Here is a 19,290-nt window from a genome sequence, read left to right as displayed (position 1 = left end):
ACGTGTTGTACACAGGTGATGGTAGTCAACACTGTACCCTAAAACTATGTATCATCCATTAAGCATCAATTAAAAATAAATAAATATATAAACCAGGGGGGGAAAAAAAGAACCCTGATTCTCAAAGACATAGGAAATGATAGAATTAGAACATCCCAAACCATATCATTTATTTTATTTCATATTAAACACCAAATGGTCTCAGAATAACAGTACTATTAGTACCACCAATATGATTATTTTGAAACATTAAAAATATATATAAACAGTCTCCCTATTCACCTCTCATTTTGAAAAATAGTAATACTATATCTACTGTGTCAGAGCATATAGCCATTACATACTATACTCTCTCCCTCCAGCCCACTAAATCTCATTTGGCTAGCAAGGGAGAGAGTTTGCCAGCAAGGCAGATGTTACAATCTTATGTAATCCATTCCCAGGCAGAAGTGACATCTCATCACTCATTCTATTGGTAGAAGCAAGTCATAGGTCTCAACTGCAGTCAAGGGGGGGCGGTTACACACGGGCATGAATACCTAGAAGCAGGGATCATCGGGGGCCCTCCTAAACACCGTCTGCCACAAGGGACTAATGCAATGGCACATGGCAGAAAGAGATATCCAAACCCTGAACTTTACAGTGGGGCCTGGGATAAAAGGGAGGGAAGAGAATAACAAGACTTTCATGCTTCCCATGATGAGGTCACTGAAAGTTTGTGTCTCTCACACGGAGGACAGGGTAATGGTAGGAAATCTCCAGACCAGTGGTCATGGGCAACATCCAACCAAGTTCACAACCAGCTTGATTTCCATTGATCACTTCTCTAGCCCAGTAGATGAAAACAAGGAGATTAGTGTTTGTGGTCATATGATACAAAAATTGGCAGAGACACATTTGCTGTCTCTATTTCTGAGTTACTATAGTCTGACGTACTGAAAATAATGAAAGAAGACCTACAAATAGCAATTTCTCCCTGGAAATTAGAAGATTTGGGTATCTTTACCTTTTCTTTGGGGGGTCAGGGGTTGGCTGGCCAGTACAGGAATCGAACCCTGGACCTTGGTGCTATCAGCACCATGCTCTAACCAACTGAGCTAACTGGCCTCTTTATTTTTTAAATAATGTTATAGAGAGAAGCTTATGTGACAATCGAATTTATTTTATACAAATGTACGAGGGGTCTTTAAAAAGTTCATGGAAGGATTCATATCATATTTTAACTCCATTTATCCACGAACTTTTTGAAGTATCCTCGTATTGCCAGGCCCGGCTTTCCCAGCCCTCCCTCTATTGGCCTCAGATGCCAAGACCTCTCAATAACATCCTTGGCTGTGCCCAATCTCTGAGCCAATTCTGATATGGGATGGGGGAGATTCTTTGGAAGCCTCTCCCCAAACAAAAGAAAGGTGAAGAATTAGCCTTTCTGCCCATAATCATGGTTTGGTTTTTTCTTTTTTTTTTTTTTTCTGACTATAGGAAGTGGGATCCCAAAATGTCCTCAAATAGCCACAAGCCTATGGACTTCCCCAGTCCCCAGACATGTTGTCTACTTTATGTCACTTGGCTCAGCTCTCCAAATGCCCTCCTGGTATATGTTTATTTGACCAGACCTGACACAAGGTTTTGTTATCATTAGTCCCCCTTCTCCTGGAAACTGCACCCCATCCCTGCTTGCTGTGCTGCTGGTGGGAGCCCTGCTCTACCCTGAAAATCCACTAAGAAAACCATGCACTACTGTCAGCCCGACTTTACTTGTCCCTCAGTCAAGCAACAATGTATCATGCCCAATACCCATGACAGCAATTCTAGGCTTTTCTTCATTGCCTTCCTGCTTCCAGTCATTATTGATGCCTTAATCAAGTCCCATTCACCAGGGTACTCTGCACACTGTAAGTTGGACTGCTGGCTTTCTCTTCAGAGTGCAACAGACCCAATTTCCACCCCATCCCCATCAGCCCATAGTATCGAAATTCCAATATGCCTATGGCTGGTCATACCCATGTTATGAAATACACTAAACTGGAGGCCTCTTGATGGCACAAACAAGACATATCTCAGCCCTATGTCCTCAGTACTGAAAGAAAAGTGAGCTGAGATGCCGGGTACCGATAAAGCTTTATTAAAGGAAAAGAATCTGCCAGGATGCACTCAAAGTGATGGGCAGCCCGGGGCTGCCCTCAAAATGGGGGACAGCACCAGGTGTGGGGGTGGTAGAGCTTATATAGGGTGCCAAGGGCTGGCTGATAACATCAAGAAGGGGCATTATGCTAATGTGGAAGCTGTGCAACCAGGGTGGAGAATTGCACCCTTGCAGAAGCAAAAGGGTCTCTGTTTAAGTCACAAGGCTTCTCGTAAAGGGAAGAGGGGAAGGGTTTGGTGCCGGAGTGGAAGACAAGTCACGCAGCTATTTTGTGCTTATTGTGTGCACAGTGGCACCAGTCAGTCCAAGATCCATCAAGTACCAAAGCATGGAACCTTGTACAAAGTTAGTACTCCAGCAGTGTTTGTGAAAGAAAATTTAAATCAGATACTGTATATCAAAATATAAAGTACTCTTTACGAATGCAGTCACTGAGTCAGTATGATGCCAAACTCGTTCCATTGAGCCTCACATAATCATGTAGTTAGCCAAAACAGTTCTCACTGGAACCTTTAAGTAACCGTTTTCTTCCTACATTGCACTTTTTCATTTTTAAAAAGAAGCAGGTAATAATAAAACAGATCACGTATAACTGCCAACTTCTAAGGTAATTGCCTTGTCTGCACATTGTAATCACCTATGGATCTTTAAAACATCGTGATGCCTCAGTTTCACTCCCAGAGATTCTGATTTCATTGGTCTGGGCCATAGCCTGGGCATCAGAATTTTTTAAAGCTCCCCAGGAGATTAAAATATGTGGCCAGCAGTAAGAACCACTGCTCTAGCAGCAGCTTCTCAAATTTGAATGTACATACAAATCGCCCGGGGCTTTGTTAAAATACAAATTCTGATCCAGTAAGGCTGGACTGGGGCCCAATTCAGCAGTATCTACCACAATTAAAATTGCCTGTGCACTCTGACCCAGGGATTCTCCAACTAGATATTTCTCTTATGGATGTAAACATGTGCAAAATAAATGTATGCAAAATTTATCATATTTTGTGCAACAACACAAATGTCCATTAATCGGGGGCTGTGAGTTATTGACAGTGCACCCATAAAATGCCACAGACTTCACAACCTTTGAACACAATTGGGAATAATCTGCAAACTGTGTTGTAAAATGACAATTAAGAAACAATGTTTTTATAAATACAAAGACTAGTAAGGGTTTGTAAGAAAATGGTAACAGTGGTTGTCTCCAGTGAGGAGAATTGGGAGACTAGTGTCAGAAGAAAAGCAAACCCAGGTTCAGTATTTGCAGCTGAGTATGATTACTGCAAGGGGAGGCAAGGAATTATTGCTATAGAGAGAACACCTCGCCCATAAGATATGCAAGACTCTCAAGGTTTAGGCAAAATGGATTTTTCTTTTGCAGGAGGGAATAAATAAGACTAGAAAGAACAGGGGTGGGGAAGTGGGATTTACGGGGAGTGGCACCATTGGACAGTAGATCAGAAAAGGTTTTACCCCGAGGCCATCCTGTTCTCAGGAGGTCTGCTCACTGGCTCTGGCTGAGGCTGGGCCAGTGATCTGGAGCCCCGGGGGAAGGAGAGACGCTGAACCAAGCGGTTAGCAACATTTTTGTCCTGATTGATAGGTGGAAACAAAAGAGTTCAGCTAGTCATTTTTAATGCAAAGAATGAGAATTTGGAGAGTCTGTGTCTGGCCTTGTCCTGGGCAAACAAAGGAGTGATTCACAAGTCTTATCTAAGTCACAAGGGGAAGGTGGATCTTTGCAATAAGCCATTTCCAGAACACAGCAGGGCAGGAGGATTTCTGAGCTTTTCGCTGTCCTCCAGGCACTCAGGGCTCAGGTAAAGTTCCATATTGTCATTGGAGGGAGAAGGTACAGTACTTTTCATAGCATATGCTTTTGTACTTTTTGTATTTTATCTATCCAAAAGTAAATTAAAAATTTAAACGAATACAAATTTTTAAAGTAAATAAATTTTAAGTGAATAAACAGAAGACCACACATTTCAGAAACCTCTTTTCCTGCAATAGTTTAGAGTTCTTCCAAAATGGCCTTGGATGTAGAAAGATTTGAGTATCGTTTATTGAAACTTTGCTGAAAGTGCTGAGAGCTAAGAAACATTTCCAGTGTTTTGATAACTCGGTTCTGAGTTTCACTGCTACAAATATCAGGGGAGCTGTGTGGGTCCAGCTAGCACACCACATTGAAGAAACAGCTCCTATCTCTCCCCGGGTTTAATTTCACAGGCAGGCATTGTAGTCCATTCCCACGGATGTGCTGAGCTTTCTAATCTCTGCTTCTCATACAAACTAGAAGAACAAACCATGAAATAGGAGACAAAGGCTAGCCCAAACACATGCAAATAGAGCATTCCTAGTCCTCTGCTTAAAGGGATTTTGTTGAAGCACGGCTGTTCTATCACATTGAGCCCTTGTAAGGGCAGACCCATGAGATTTAGAAGAGTTGGGAGTTTTCTCTCACCACTGGGGTCTGCTGTTTTTCTCATATACTTATTTGGCCTCAGCCAGGAGTCTCTTTTTACTATTCCTTCATTAGCTCGCTGCTGCTCAATCATATTTTGGCCCAGGCCTTTTGCCACCCAGGTGCCTAGGCAATGTTCACACACCCAAAGATGCAGGCCTTATCAGGAGCTGTGTTGCACAGAGTATTTGTTAACTTGATCTGCCTCTTCTTGAGCATAAGAAACTTGATTTAGATTGCCAGTTAAAGTTCACCAGTTCAATTCTCTTAACAATTGAAGGGGTTGCTTTACTAACAATACCATAATGACAGCAGAAAAGTTAGTTCAGAATAATCAAATCTACCCTTGGGAAATGAACTACACACAGACTTCTAAATTGTTAACTTAACCAAATAGAGATTGATCAAGACAAGGCTGGAGATGGACTGTTTGGGACATCAACTCCCAAGTTGACCTCAGGAGAAAATGGGCATTCTTAAGCAGGAGGGTGCTATGGTTTGAGTGTGTCCCCTGAAGTTCAGGTATTAAAAACTCAATCCCCAATGCAACAGTGTTGAGAGGTGGGAACTTAAGAGGTGATTAAGTCATGAGCGTCCATTTGCCAAACCTTCCTTGGTCTGCACAACAGTCTAGGATGCTCCCACCAACCGTCCCCACTCTCTCCTTCTCTTGTGGTCCTACTTGCATTGAGGTCTGATGGTGCACAGCCTTTGTCAATTGTGTTAAGATTTAGATTCTGCTATCCCCAATTGTTACAGCACAGACTTAAGAAATTCCAGAAAATTTCCTCTCTCCTTCTTTGACACAATCTGCAAAATGCTAGCCATCATCTCCTGTTAAAATAGGCATGTCTTTCTTTTGTCTCTCTCTAGAGAGCATAATTTGGGACATTCTGGATTTTGCCTTTCTAAGTTGCACTGAAGTTGAGAGGGTTAAAGTTGCAGGATTTTTGAAGTAAAGCAACATATAAATTGAAAATGACCAGAGAAAGTTTCTGCCAGTACAGAAGTCACTAACTCAACAATAATCCAGGTGTTTACCACTTCAATATACCCACTGTCTGTTTTACTACTTAACCTCTTTACACTTGTGTGTGTGAGCTACACAAATATATCACTTCAGTTCATTGCAAATTCTTTTATTGGAATGGAATTTTGCTACATCAAATATTGAATAGTATTAGTGGAAAATGATTTGAACTCAAGATCCATGTTTACTTTTGAAAATAAATAATCTCTGCATAGGAAACTGGTAACAATATTGCCTCCAGGAAGGGAGATTGAGTGACTAGGGGACAGGGGTAAAGGGGAGGCTGACTTTTCACTCACATAACTTAGAAACTTTTGAATTTTGTACTGAGGATATATTTTTTACAAGTTGTAAATAACAACCAAAAAAATGGATTAGCTCATGACAAGCAACCAAACAATGAAAATGTGATGCTCTTTGGATTGTTTGGACATCCAGCTTTACTTACTTGATTCAATCTTATGCTTGCTTGCTGTGATCAAAACTGGGTGGTGACACTCCTGATCAACTGGACTTACCAACAGCCATTTATCTACCCCAACGCCTTTCTTTTGCAATAATGTAAAATCTAATTCTCACTTTGTGCCTTCACTCACTTGCTCCTGGGAAGGGGAATTAATTTAACCAATTTTGTCCCCAATGATTGTTAGCTTTCCGTTAAAGATAACTTAGTCTTTACAGAGTCCACATATGTGTATAGGCACAAAAGTACCTCAAGGAGAAATCAACTATGTGTAACATTACAATGTGCTTCCCATTTAAAAAGTAAAATGTCCCTAAATGTCTTTAAAAGCTGATGTCTTTTTAAGGGGAGAAAAGAGAGAGGAACAACATTTCTAAACAAGCATATGGAAAGTATTATAGACCAAGGGGTGAAAGAGTCCTGATAATTAGAGGAGATATTTGCAAATTTTTAACACAAAATTACATCCAAGAGATCACCATGGTTATAATTATAAACACTTATGAAATGAAGGACTAAATTACTGATGTCTAAATGCAGCAATATTAAACCCTTAATTTTCGGCCAGAGGTGAGCAAAGATTTTTTTTTTTCATTCCAAAGCCAGTGATTTATATTCATAATACTTCCAAGTTGTAACTAGCATTCTCATCACATTTATTCATGAAAATGATAAACAGCTCATTTCTTGATGAATGTAAAGACTTCCTAACATTCAATGGAAAATAAAGTATAAAAGAAGGACAATGTCACTCAGAAAAAGCATATATGTTGCTTTTTTTTCTTTTCTTTCTGGACTGACAACCAAAAATGGCATGAGAAATGGTTGTCTTGCATTTGCTTAAGTTAGACCTCATTTCTAGGGCTCCTAAGGGTAGATTGATAGCTAAAGCAAAGGTACGAGCCATGGAGCCACAATGTCTAACTTTTTGCACTGTGGCAGAGAAAGCCCTGTGGGGAGAGAATGGAGGCAGTCTGGAATAACAATCCTAAACCTTGGCACTAACACCTAGGAGGCAGTGCCCGTGACATTGCCAGTCCAAGGTAATGTGATGTGAACTGCTGCTGTCAGACCCAGGGTTTCTCAGAGAGTAAAAATCAGCAGCTCACTTGGAGTTACAAACTGAATTTACAGTTACAAAAATGCGTTCCCTTTCCAAACCTACAGTTCCTCGTCTTTTTTTTTCATCTGTGCTGCTTTCGTATTTCTCAAAGCATCCACAGTTCCGGTTCTCTCACAATTCTCCATTCTCTTCCACAATCCCCAGTCTCTCACACAATTCCTTCTCTCCAACAATTTCCCATCTCTCCTGCAATTCTCTCTTCTCCCACACAGTTCTACAGTAGTTCCCCTTTATCCGCGGTTTCACTTTCCATGGTTTCAGTTACCCAAGGTCAACCACGGTCTGAAAATATTAAATGGAAAGTTCCAGAAATAAACTATTCGTATGTTTTAAATTGTGGGTAGTTCTGCTTGTTATTCAGAGTAAACTTCGGAGCACTTCTCTGACTCTGTGTCAGATGGTGTTTCCCAGGTCAATTCTCACATTTGGCTCCCAATAAACTTCACAGTTTTTGGTTTTTAATTGCATGCAGTTCGGAGTAGTATGATGAAATCTTGCACCATCCCATTCAATCCTGTCCAGGACATGAATTATCCCTTTGTCCAGCATATCCACACTGTCTGTGCCACCCACCCATTAGTCACTTAGTAGCATCTTGGTTATCAGATCGACTGTCACGGTGTCACAGTGCTTGTATTCAAGTAATCCTTGTTTTACTTCATAATGGCCCCAAAGTGCAAGAGTAGTGATGCTGGCAATTCGGATGTGCCAAAGAGAAGCTGTAAAGTACTTCCTTTAAGTTAAAGGGTGAAAGTTCTCAACTTAATAAGGAAAGGGAAAAAATCATATGCTGAGGTTGCTAAGATCTACAGTAAGAATGAATCTTCTATGCATGAAACTGTAAAGAAGGTAAAATTTGTGCTTGCTTGCAGAACCAGCCATGTGGACATTACTGAAATTTGCAATGTTTCAAATTGCAGACATTAAAGGATAAAATTATGAAATAAGATCCTCAGATGGAATGCAGCATTAAAGTTACCCATATGATCACTGAAGGATTACAACCTCTGCAGCAACACTATGATGAGTTAAAAAGAAAAAGACAAAAACTTCTGATTATCATGTTTTTTCAAAACCTTTTGGCAAAAAAATCTTCAACTATAGAGGACCCCCAACCATTGACATCATCAGATCCTGACATCCGACCACCAACATCGTCATGGTTCAGTGATCCAGAACCACCTAAGCAGACAATCCTCCTTCTGACGTATCATCAGAAGGTCAATACAAAATGAGGCCTAACGCTACATGACAATGCCTATGTCATTCACCTCACTTCATCTCATCACATAGGTGTTTTATCATCTCACATTATAAGAAGAGTGAGTACAATACAATAAAATATTCTGAGAGAGATCACATTCTTATAACTTTTATTAGACTATATATATAATTGTTCTATTTTATTATTATTAGTTACTATTATTAATCTCTTCCTGTGCCTAATTCATAAATTAAACTTTATCATAGGTATAGGAATAAGACATAGTATATAGAGTGTTTGCTACACTCTGGTTTCAGGCATACATGGGGGATCTAGAAACACCCCCTGCAAATAAGGGGACAATTCTATACATTCTTTCCTGCAGTTCTGTCTCTCCCATAACTCCCTTTCTCTCCCACAATCCCATTGGCTCCCACAACCCTCCATTCTCTCCCACAAATCCTTCACTTTCCCATAATTCCTATTGTATCCCACAATTCCTAATCTCCCACATTTCCTGCAGTTCCACATGGTTCCCACAAATTCTCCATTGTCTCTCACAATTAAATGATGTTCCAACAATTCTACATTTCCTCCCATGAGTCCTTGCCATTTGCATAATTCCTCCTATCTCCCACAATTCCCTATATCTCCCACAATTCTCTGTGGCTCCCACAATTCCCTATATCTTCCACAATGCCATGTGACTCCCACAATTCTCCATTTTTCCCACAATTCCAAGCTTTCCCACAATTACATTTGAGTCCCACAATTTTCTCCTTTCCCACAATTCATTGTTCATTTCCTACTGTGTTCTGTTCTATCACACAATACTCTGTATTTTCTGAAAATCTGCATTCTACCTCACAATTCCCCCTCCTTCCTTGCAATTCTACATTCTCTCTCAAAATTCTTTATTATTTCTCACAATTCTCCATTGTTTCCCACAATTCCTTGCCTCCCCCAATTCTTCATTCTTCCTACAATTCTGTGACTTTCCCATGATTCCTGTTGTGTCCTGCAATTCTCTGTCTCTCCCACAATTCTCTAAATCTCCTACAATACCCTTAGGCTCCCATAATTTTATAGGAGTCACATGGAATTGTTGGAAAGAAAAGGAATTGTGGGAACTACATAAAATTGTGGAGAGTGATCTGGACAAGGGGAAGAGCAACAGAAAGTATTCCGAGGATCAGTATGAACAGGGAAAGACCAGTGCAGCCTGCACAGAGTGAGTGAGGGGCAGAATAGTAGGGGGTGATATCAGAACTGGGTCACACAGGGTTTCATAGGCTATGGAGGAGTTTGCATTTTCTTCTAAGTGGAGAAAATACTGACAACACATAAAACACTGACCTGACAACAGAGAGAACTAGCTTCTCTCAACTTTGCTCTTCACAACTCTCTAATTATGCCTGGAGACCTTCTCTTGGTTCTCTGCCATCACAGCGCACAAACTTCACAGTGTTTGCTAAGGCCTGAATGAATGAAGGCAAATTACTAAGACACAGCCAGGGGACGGCTCAGTGTTCCACAGGGTCTGCTCAGAGTCACTAGGATACACTATATCTCTAATCAGAGGGACCATGTCTATATCAAGTGCCAGAGCTACCTTTCACTCTTTGAAATAAATGCCACTTTTCCTCAAAGGGATTTCTTGCCAATGAGATTATAGATTTCCAAAGGTTACCATTCTGTTTAGTATTTTCAACACCATTATAATAACTTCAGAGTATACATTACTGCTAATTAATAAGTCCCAATCTTTTTTGTTTTTAAATGATAATCCAGGGTCTCTTCCCATAAACTTCTAAGAAATAAAATAATTTTTATTCATTTTAGCATTCAAAGAATGCTCTTTGACTGTGGATAACTACATTTTAATATGGATCAGTCCCAATTTCTTATCTGAACCCCAGTTCCATGCCTCCAGATGTACACAGGGCATAGCTCTTTGAATAAGTTTCTCTAATTTATACCCGATCCTGTAGAAGACTGAACTCTTTATATTTTTCCTACATATAGGACACCTTTTCTATACTTGCTTTCTGTCAGTGGCAGGTTATCAAATGAAACTTTAGAATCATCTTTGACTGTTGTTCTCTTATCATTAATACATATTTTGTTATCAAATCTTGTTTTTTTTTCTCCTTTGACACTTTTCCCTCAATTCCTACTTCCAAAACTCTAAAGCTTGCATTTTTCTGGTGAGTCCAGGCTCTCCATACCTAGGTATTACAGTCTCTGGACTCCAATTCTAGGAATGAATAGAGCACTTTGATATAGCCTTCTTAGAACCGTTATTGTCTCTTGGGCTTTAGGGTGAAATGATCTCTCCCATGTTTATTCAGAAGAAAACTGCAGAAAAAATTCTCAACTTATAGCTCTAAATTTAAAATAGCATTTTTACAACATATAAAATATGGGCTTCTGTCACAACCAATACTTTATTTAAAACAGCAGTCCTGTCTCAGTCAATGCCAAACTCCCTAAAACTCCCTAAAGTCTAGAAATATAACCTTGCCACTATGTTTTTCTCCAAACATATATTCTTTCTGGCAATGTAAATCCCAATGACCCCTATGAACTGCTTTCAGCTGCTTAACTGATTGATTTTGAACATCAACATTTATAAAACCAGAGGCTGACATTTTCAAAACCTGTAATTGTATTTTTTTGTGCGTCTTATGCAACTCATTGTATCACTAAGAGTCATCTTAATATAGCTTTCCTTTTTTCTTATGCACTAAGGATAAAGTGTTTACTAAAATGACAGTCATCTATTCTGGGTGTACAGTGCAAAAGGTATTTTGACAAAAAATAAAACATTGCCTATGATCCTAATGAGGCCCTAACGCCCAAAATGTTTAAGAGTCATTTAAATGTTTGAAACTTTCACTTTGGATCAACTACTGGGTTCTGTCTTTGAGGGCTTTCCACAGGTAAATGTTAAATGTTTTTGATACTTCCCATATCTTCTTCTTTCTCCCAAAACTCGGATCAAATGACATGCTTCTTCAGTTAAGTTTCAATTTCCAGAAATTTTTTTTACCTCAAAAAGTGACATTTATTCAATGAAGAAAAAAAGGAAAAAGAAATGATGAAATGTCCATCCCTTGGCTCATTGGCTCCCCTCTCTACCCCACCTGCTGCTCCTCAGCCCCCCAGGACTGAACCCTGGCTAGGGCTAGGTAGCAGGACAGCCCCTCTTAGATGAGGTCAGCAACACTGAGGCACATTTCCTCAATGGAGGCAACGTAGAAGGTCTCAGTGTCTCAAAGAGTCTTCCTGTCTTTTACTGCCACTATGTTAATAGCCGCACCCTTATGGCCAAAACTAGATATAGTTTTCCCCATTGGTGGGAAGGTCATAGTTGATGACTAAAGAAACCTGCTGCACATCAACACCTCTGGCCAGCAGGTCAGTGGTAATCAATACCCTGCTAGAACCAGAACAGAACTCCCTCATGATCCCATCTTGTTCCTCTTGGTCCATATCTCCATGCATGGTAGAGACAGAGAAGCCTCAGGCATACATCTTCTCAGTAAGCCAATTGACCTTCCTTTGGGGGTTGATGAAGATGACTGCCTGGATGATGCTCAAGATTCCATGCAAATCACACAGTGTGTCCAGCTTCCACTCCTATCATTCTACATTGATGTAGAATTGGCAGATACCCTCCAGGGTCAGCTCTTTCTTCTTGACAAGAATCCAAATGGGATCCCTCACAAACTTCTTGGTCACCACAAGCATATTGGAAGGCATTGTAGCTGACAACAAAACCACCTATGTGTTGCTGTTGAGCTTTTGGAATATGTCATAGATCTGGTCCTGAATCCATGGCTTAACATTTCATCAGCTTCATCCAGTACAAACACGTCGATGTATTTGGGACACAGGTATCTCCGATTAAGCATATCAAACACCCAGCCAGGGGTACCCATGATGATATGTTCCATCTGCAGCTTCTGCACCTCAGCATATACGTTGGTGCTCCCAGTGCAGGCATGGCAGGAGGCACCCATGTAATCTCCTGGTGCCATGACCACTTTCTGTATCTGCTGAGCCAATTCTCTAGTGGGTGCCAGGACCAAGACTTGGGTGGCCTTTAGATCCAATTCAATCTGCTGCAAAATTGATAGTGCAAATGTGGCCACTTTCCCAGTCCTAGATTGGGCTTGAGTGATCACATCATAACCCTCGACACAAGGAAGAATGACTCACTTCTGGACGGCAGAGGGCTTCTCAAAACCACAGGCATGGATGCCATGGAGGAAGCACTTCAAGAGGTTGATGTCATCAAAGCTATCAACAATCTTATTGCAGTTACTCTCGATGACACCTTTGGGTTCCATCCCATTTGGGCCATTGTCTCTGGATCGGAAATCCTAACTTGCAGACATGATCTTTAAAAACTAGTCCAGAATATTTTCATGTTCTGGTTCAAGTTGGAAAAAATGTGTAGATTTGTAATGGCTTCATTAAACTTTTGAAAATATTTTCCTTCAGCTTGCAATTTTATTTTTTATCTTAAAATTCCACAAAACAGTGGCCAATTTGGTCCCACAGTTTAATCTCCAAGGAAAGTTTACATCTCTACCAACTCTTCCTCCAAGAAAGAAACACTCATCATGATTGAGGACAAAATGGAGTTTTCAGATCCCACCTCAAGGCTGGCCTGCAAGGATATGGAAGTGTGCAATAGGAGAAATAAAAAGTGTATAAATGTAAGTGGGTGGGGTAACTGCTCTTCTTTCTATAGCAGGGGTCAGCAAATATGGCTGGGGTGGGGATCCTGAGTGAGATCCCGCTCTATTAGTTCCTGCAAGAGCTGGTTGTTTAATAGACCTTGGCACCTCCCCCTCTCTCTCTTGCTTCCTGTCACCATGTGATCTGCTTGTACCCGCCAGCTGCCTGCCACTTTCTGCCATGAGTAGAAGCAGCCTGAGGCCCATGCCAGATGCAGCTGTCCCAGAATCATAAGCCAAATAGACCTCTGTTCTTTATAAATTACCCAGTCTCAGGTAGTTCTGTTATAGCAACACAAAATGGACTAATACAGTTCTATTCTCTCCTTTTGAAAGTTCAACAAATTATTATGATTGTTGTATCTTTTTTATTTTTTTATTTTTTTAGTTCCCACTTATGAGTGAGGACATGCAGTATTTCTCTTTCTGTGCCTGGCTTATTTCACTTAACAGAATTATCTCTAACTTTATCCATGTTGCTGCAAATGGCAGAATTTCATCCTTTTTAATGGCACGGTAGTATTCCATTGTGTATATATACCATATTTTCCTTATCCAGTCATCCATCAACGGACATTTAGGTTGCTTCCAATTCTTGGCTACTGTAAACAGAGCTGCAATAAACATGGGAGTATAGGTGTCCCTTCAACATGAAGACCTCCATTCCTTAGGGTATATACCCAGCAGTGCAATTGTCAGATCATATGGCAGTTCTATCTGTAGTTGTTTGAGGAAACTCCATATTGTCCTCCATAATGGCTGTGCTAATTTACAGTCCCACCAACAGTGTAGGAGGGTTCCTCTTTCAACACATCCTCACCAGCATTTGTTATTCTCTGTCTTCTTGATAATAGCCAGTCTGACTGGGGTGAGGTGATATCTTAAAGTGGTTTTGATTTGCATTTCCCTGATGATTAGTGATGCTGAGCATTTTTGTGTGTGTCTGTTGGCCATTTGTATGTCTTCCATTGAGAATGCCTATTCAGCTCCTTTGCCTATTTTTTTAATCAGATTACTGTTTTTTCTACTATTTAGTTTTTTGAGTTCCTTGTATATTCTGGATATTGGCCCCTTGTTAGATGCATGGTTTGCAAATATTTTCTCCCATTCTGTAGGTTGTCTTTTCACTCCATTAACTGTTTCCTTTGTTGTGCAGGAGCTTTTTTTCTCAAAAAATTTATTAAATATCATCATACATCCATACATCTACAGTCAACTGAGAAAAGGTTCATGACATTTAACAAACTATAAAAAGGCTAGAGTGGCATTTAATGTACAAAGTCCAAAAGTCACTATATTTATTATGCTAAGTGTACATACTCACTCCCCACACTTATGCCAGATTCCATTAAAGAAAATTCCTGTTACATAGGAAACTTATATGCATAAACCCTGTATACTTGAAATGGCTGTTCTGCACACCGTAGGCTGTTTAGCAACAACCCTGGCATCTACTCACAAGATGGAGTAGCATCTTGAGTTATAACAACCTAAAACATCTCCAGACATAGGCAAATGTCCTCTGAAAGGCAATATTAACACTTAAACTTAACTATTGGCATACAGTCAAATATTTCAAAAAAATAGTTCTGATAGTATTTGTAACCTTTCCATTTGAAAATTTACATACACATTACATAAGCCAATAGTTTTCCCATCATTTCAAATTTTCTAATATGTAAGAAACAGGAAAGTTTTGTTGAAAGTGTTGACACATTAAAGATATTTATAAAAATTTACTTTATTCTCAGCATTCAATAAAATGTCCCCCTATAAGGTGTTCCCAATGTGTTGTATTGTTTATCCCATGATTTCTTTCATTTTTCCATAAATGAACTTTGGGATCCCATTTCCTCATTTTTTCTTTTGTTGCTTGTGCTTTTGGGGGTCTTATTCATAAAGTCTTTGCCCAGTCCTATTTCCTAAAGTGTTTCCCCTATGTTTTCTTTAAGGAAATTTATGATATCAGGTGTTATATTTAAGTCTTTAATCCATTTTAAGTTGATTTTGGTATATGGCGAGAGGTATAGGTCTAGTCTTATTCTTCTACATATGGATGTCCAGTTTTCCCAGCTCCATTTATTGAAGAGGTAATATTTTCCCCAATGTATGTTCTTGTTGCCTTTGTCAAAGATCAGTTGGCTGTAAGTAAGTGGGTTGATTTCTGGGTTCTCTATTCTGTTCCACTAGTCTGAGTGTCTGTTTTTATGCCAGTCCCATGCTGTTTTGGTTACTGTTGCTTTGTAGCACAATTTGAAGTCAGGGAGTGTTATGCCTCTGGCTTTATTTTTTTTGTGCAGGATTGTTTTGGCTATTTGGGGTCTTTTGTTGATCCATATGAATTTTAGGATTGTTTTTTCTATTTCTGTAAAGAATGTCATTGACATTTTGATGGGGATTGCATTGAATCTGTAGATTGTTTTGGGTAGTATGCACATTTTCACAATGTTAATTCTTCCTATCCGAGAGCATGGAATGTCTTTCCATCTTTTTGTATCCTCTTTAAATTCTTTCAGTAGTGTTGTAGAGATCTTTCACCTCCTCGGTTAAATTGATTCCTAGGTATTTTATTTTTTTGAAGATTATTATAAATGGGTTTGCTTTCTTGATTTCTTTTTCTGCTAGTTCATTGTTGGAGTATAAAAATGCTACTGATTTTTGCATGTTGATTTTGTATCCTGCAACATCACCAAAATTGTTAATCAGCTCTAAGAGTTGTTTGGCAGAGTCTCTAGGTTTTTTTATGTATAGGATCATGCATCTCCAAACAGGAACAGTTTGATTTCATCTTTTCCAAACTGGATGCCCTTTATTTTTTCTCTTGCCTGATTACTCTGGCTAGTACTCCAATACAATGTTAAATAGGAGTGGTGAGAGTGGGCATCCTTGTCTTGTTCATGTTCTTGAAGGAAAAGCTTTCAACTTTCCCCCATTCAGGATGATATTGGTGGTGGATTTGTCATATATGGCTTTTATTTTGTTGAGATACTTTCCTTTTATACCTAATTTGCTGAGAGTCTTTATAATGAAGCAATGTTGAATTTTGTCAAATGCTTTTTCTGTCTATTGAGATAATCATATGGTTTTTGTTCCTGATTTTGTTGATGTGGTGTATCACATTTATTGACTTGCACATGTTGAACCATCTTTGCATCCCTGGGATGAGTCCCATTTGATCATGCTGTATAATTTTTTTGTATATGTGTTGCTGCATTCTCATTGCTAATATTTTGTTGAGGATTTTTGCATCTATGTTCATCAAGAATGCTGGATTATAATTTTCTTTTTGTTGTTGTTGTATCTTTGGTTTGGGTATGAGGGTGATGCTGGCCTCATAGAATGAGTTTGGGAGAATAGCCTCTGTTTCAATTTTTTGGAATAGTTTGAAGAAAATTGGTATGAGTTCCTCTTTAAAGGTTTGATAGAATTCAGCCATAAAGCCTTCTGGTCCTGGGCTTTTTTTGTTGGGAGACTGCTGATTACTGCTTCAATCTCATTGCTTGTTATTGGTCTGTTCAGGGTTTCTATTTCTTCTTGGTTCAGTCTTAGTAGTTTCTATGTGTCCAGAAATTTTTCCATTTCCTCCAGGTTTTCAAATTTGTTGGCATATAATTGTTTATAATAGTCTCTAATGAGTCTTTGTATTTCTGTAGTATTGGTTGTAATGTTTCCGATTTCATCTCTAATTTTTGTTATTTGGGTCTTCTTTCTTCTTTTTTTTTAGTTAGCCTACTGAATGGTTTGTCTCTTTTGTTTATCTTCTCAAAACCAGCTTTCAAAAAAAACCCCAGCTTTTTGTTTCATTGATCTTTTATAACAGTTTTGGGGTCTCTATTTCATTTAGTTCTGCTCTGATCTTAATTATCTTTTTTCCATCTACTAATTTTGAGATTGGATAGTTCTTTGAGGTATAGCATTAGGTTGTTTATTTGAAATCTTTCTATTCTTTTGATGTAGGCATTTATTGCAATAAATTTCCCTCTTAGTACTGCTTTTTGCAGTATCCCATAGGTTTTAGTATGCTGTATTTTTATTTTCATCAGTTTCAAGAATTTTTTTGATTTCCTGTTTAATTTCTTCTTGGACCCATAAGGTATTCAGGAGCATGTTGTTTAATTTCCATGTATTTGTATAGTTCCCAGAGTTTTCCTTGTTATGGATTTCTAGTTTTCATCTGTTATGGTCTGAAAAGATACTTGGAATGATTTTGATTTCTTTTAATTTATTGAGACTTGATTTGTGACCTAGTATGTGGTGTATCCTGGAGAACATTCCATGTGCTGATGAGAAGAATGTATATTCTGTAATTGTTGGATGAAATGTTTTGTAGATATCTGCCAGGTCCAATTGGTCTAAAGTATAATTTAAAGCCTGTGTTTCTCTGTTGGTTTGTTGCCTAGATGATCTGTCCAATGCTGAGAGATGGGTGTTCAGGTCCCCAACTAGGATCTGTCTCTTTCTTTAAGTCTACGAGTGTTTGCTTTATATATCTGGGTGCTCCAGTGTTGAGTGCATGTATATTTGTGATTGTTATGTCTTCTTGCTGGATAGATCCCTTTATCATCATATAATAGCGATTGTTGTCTCTTTTTGTGGTTTTTGGTATAAAGTCTATTTTATCTGATATAAGAATAGCTACTCCTGCTCATTTTTGGTTTTTATTTCTGTGGTATATCTTTTTCCATCCCTTCACTATTAGTCTATGTGTGTATTTACAGGTGAGGTGAATCTCTTGAAGGCAGCATATAGTTGGTTCTAGCTTTTTAATCCATTCAGTCTGTATCTTTTGAGTGGGGAATTTAGGGCTGTACATTTATGGTTGTTATTAAAAGGTATTCTTATTCCTGACATTTCATCAATTTTTGTTTGGATGTTTTAAATATCTTTTGTTTCTTCCTTCCCTTTTTATTGTTTGTCTTTGGTATTTGTTGGTTTTGTTGAGGTGGCAAGATATAGTCTCTTTCTCTTTCTTGTTTGCATTTTTGTTCTGCCAGTGGGTTTTGTTCTTTCTTGTGTATTCGCAGTAGTGTTTATTATTTTTTGAATTCCAGATGCAAGACTCCCTTGAGGATTTCTTGTAGGGCTAATCATGTGGTGGTGAAATCCTGCAGTTTTTGTTTTTCTGGGAAATATACTATTTTTCCCTCATTTCTGACAAGTAGCCTTACTGTGTATAGTATTCTTGGCTAGCAGTTTTTTTCTTTTAGTATTTTGAACATATCATCCCATTTTCTTCTGGCGTGAAGAGTTTCTGTTGAGAAGTCTGCTGTTAGTCTGATGGGGACTCTGTTATAGGTGACTTGACAGTTTTCTCTTCCTGTTTTAAAGATTCTCTCTTTGTCAGTTTGATTATAATGTGTCTCAGAGATGACCTTTTGGGATTGGGAATCAACAAGAAAGTCATTTTTGAGACAACTGGGGAAAATTAAATGCAGATCAATAGATGATATTAAGAAAGATTACTAATTTTGTTGGCTCTGATATTATTGTTATTTTAAAGGCTTTATCTGCTAGAAGATGCATACTGAAGTGTCTACTGGTAAAAGTATATAATGTCTTAGGTTTGCTTTAAAATTCTCCAGCAAAAAAAAAAAAAAAAAAAGCAGGTGTGGTAAGGTAAAGACAGAATGACAGCAACAGTTGAGCTGGGTAATGGGTTCATGAGATTTCATTATGCTTCTCTACCTCGGCAAATGTTTGACATTTTTCAGAATAAAAATTAAAAATATCAAATGGCAGTAAGTGCGTGGGTTGATTTCAGGGTGCTCTATTCTATTCCATTGATCAGAGTCTCTGTTATTATACCAGTACCATGCTGTTTTGGTTATTCTAGCTTTGTAGTATAGTTTAAAGTCAGGTAGAGTAATACCTCCAGCTTTATTTTTTTTGCTCAGCGTTGCTTTGGCTATTCATGGTCTTTTGTTATTCCAGATAAATGACTGTATAGTTCTTTCCATTTCTGAGAGAAATGTCATAGGAATTTTGATGGGGATTGCATTGAATTTGTATATTACTTCAATTACTCCAGATAAAGATATGAAGGGTCAAAGAAGGTATATAATGCATAACATCTCACAGTTAGGACATGGAGAAACCCTTTCGATTCAAATAGAGACAGTCA

At 38.7% G+C, this 19,290-nt stretch overlaps 1 non-coding gene and 1 pseudogene across 1 annotated transcript; both read right to left on the bottom strand.

Moving 5' to 3' along the window:
• Positions 1-1,033: 1,033 nt before the first annotated feature.
• TRNAI-GAU lies at positions 1,034-1,107 on the bottom strand. Its single transcript has one exon. It is a non-coding gene; the product is annotated as a tRNA-Ile (tRNA).
• A 10,523-nt stretch (positions 1,108-11,630) lies between these two features.
• On the bottom strand, positions 11,631-12,824 carry LOC103589895 (annotated as a pseudogene).
• Positions 12,825-19,290: the final 6,466 nt, after the last annotated feature.

Source organism: Galeopterus variegatus, unplaced genomic scaffold (assembly GCF_000696425.1).
Source record: "Galeopterus variegatus unplaced genomic scaffold, G_variegatus-3.0.2 Scaffold738, whole genome shotgun sequence".
NCBI classification, from domain to species: Eukaryota; Metazoa; Chordata; class Mammalia; order Dermoptera; family Cynocephalidae; genus Galeopterus; species Galeopterus variegatus.
The sequence above is the reverse complement of the archived record's forward strand: the minus strand, read 5'-3'. Positions and strand labels throughout refer to the sequence as shown.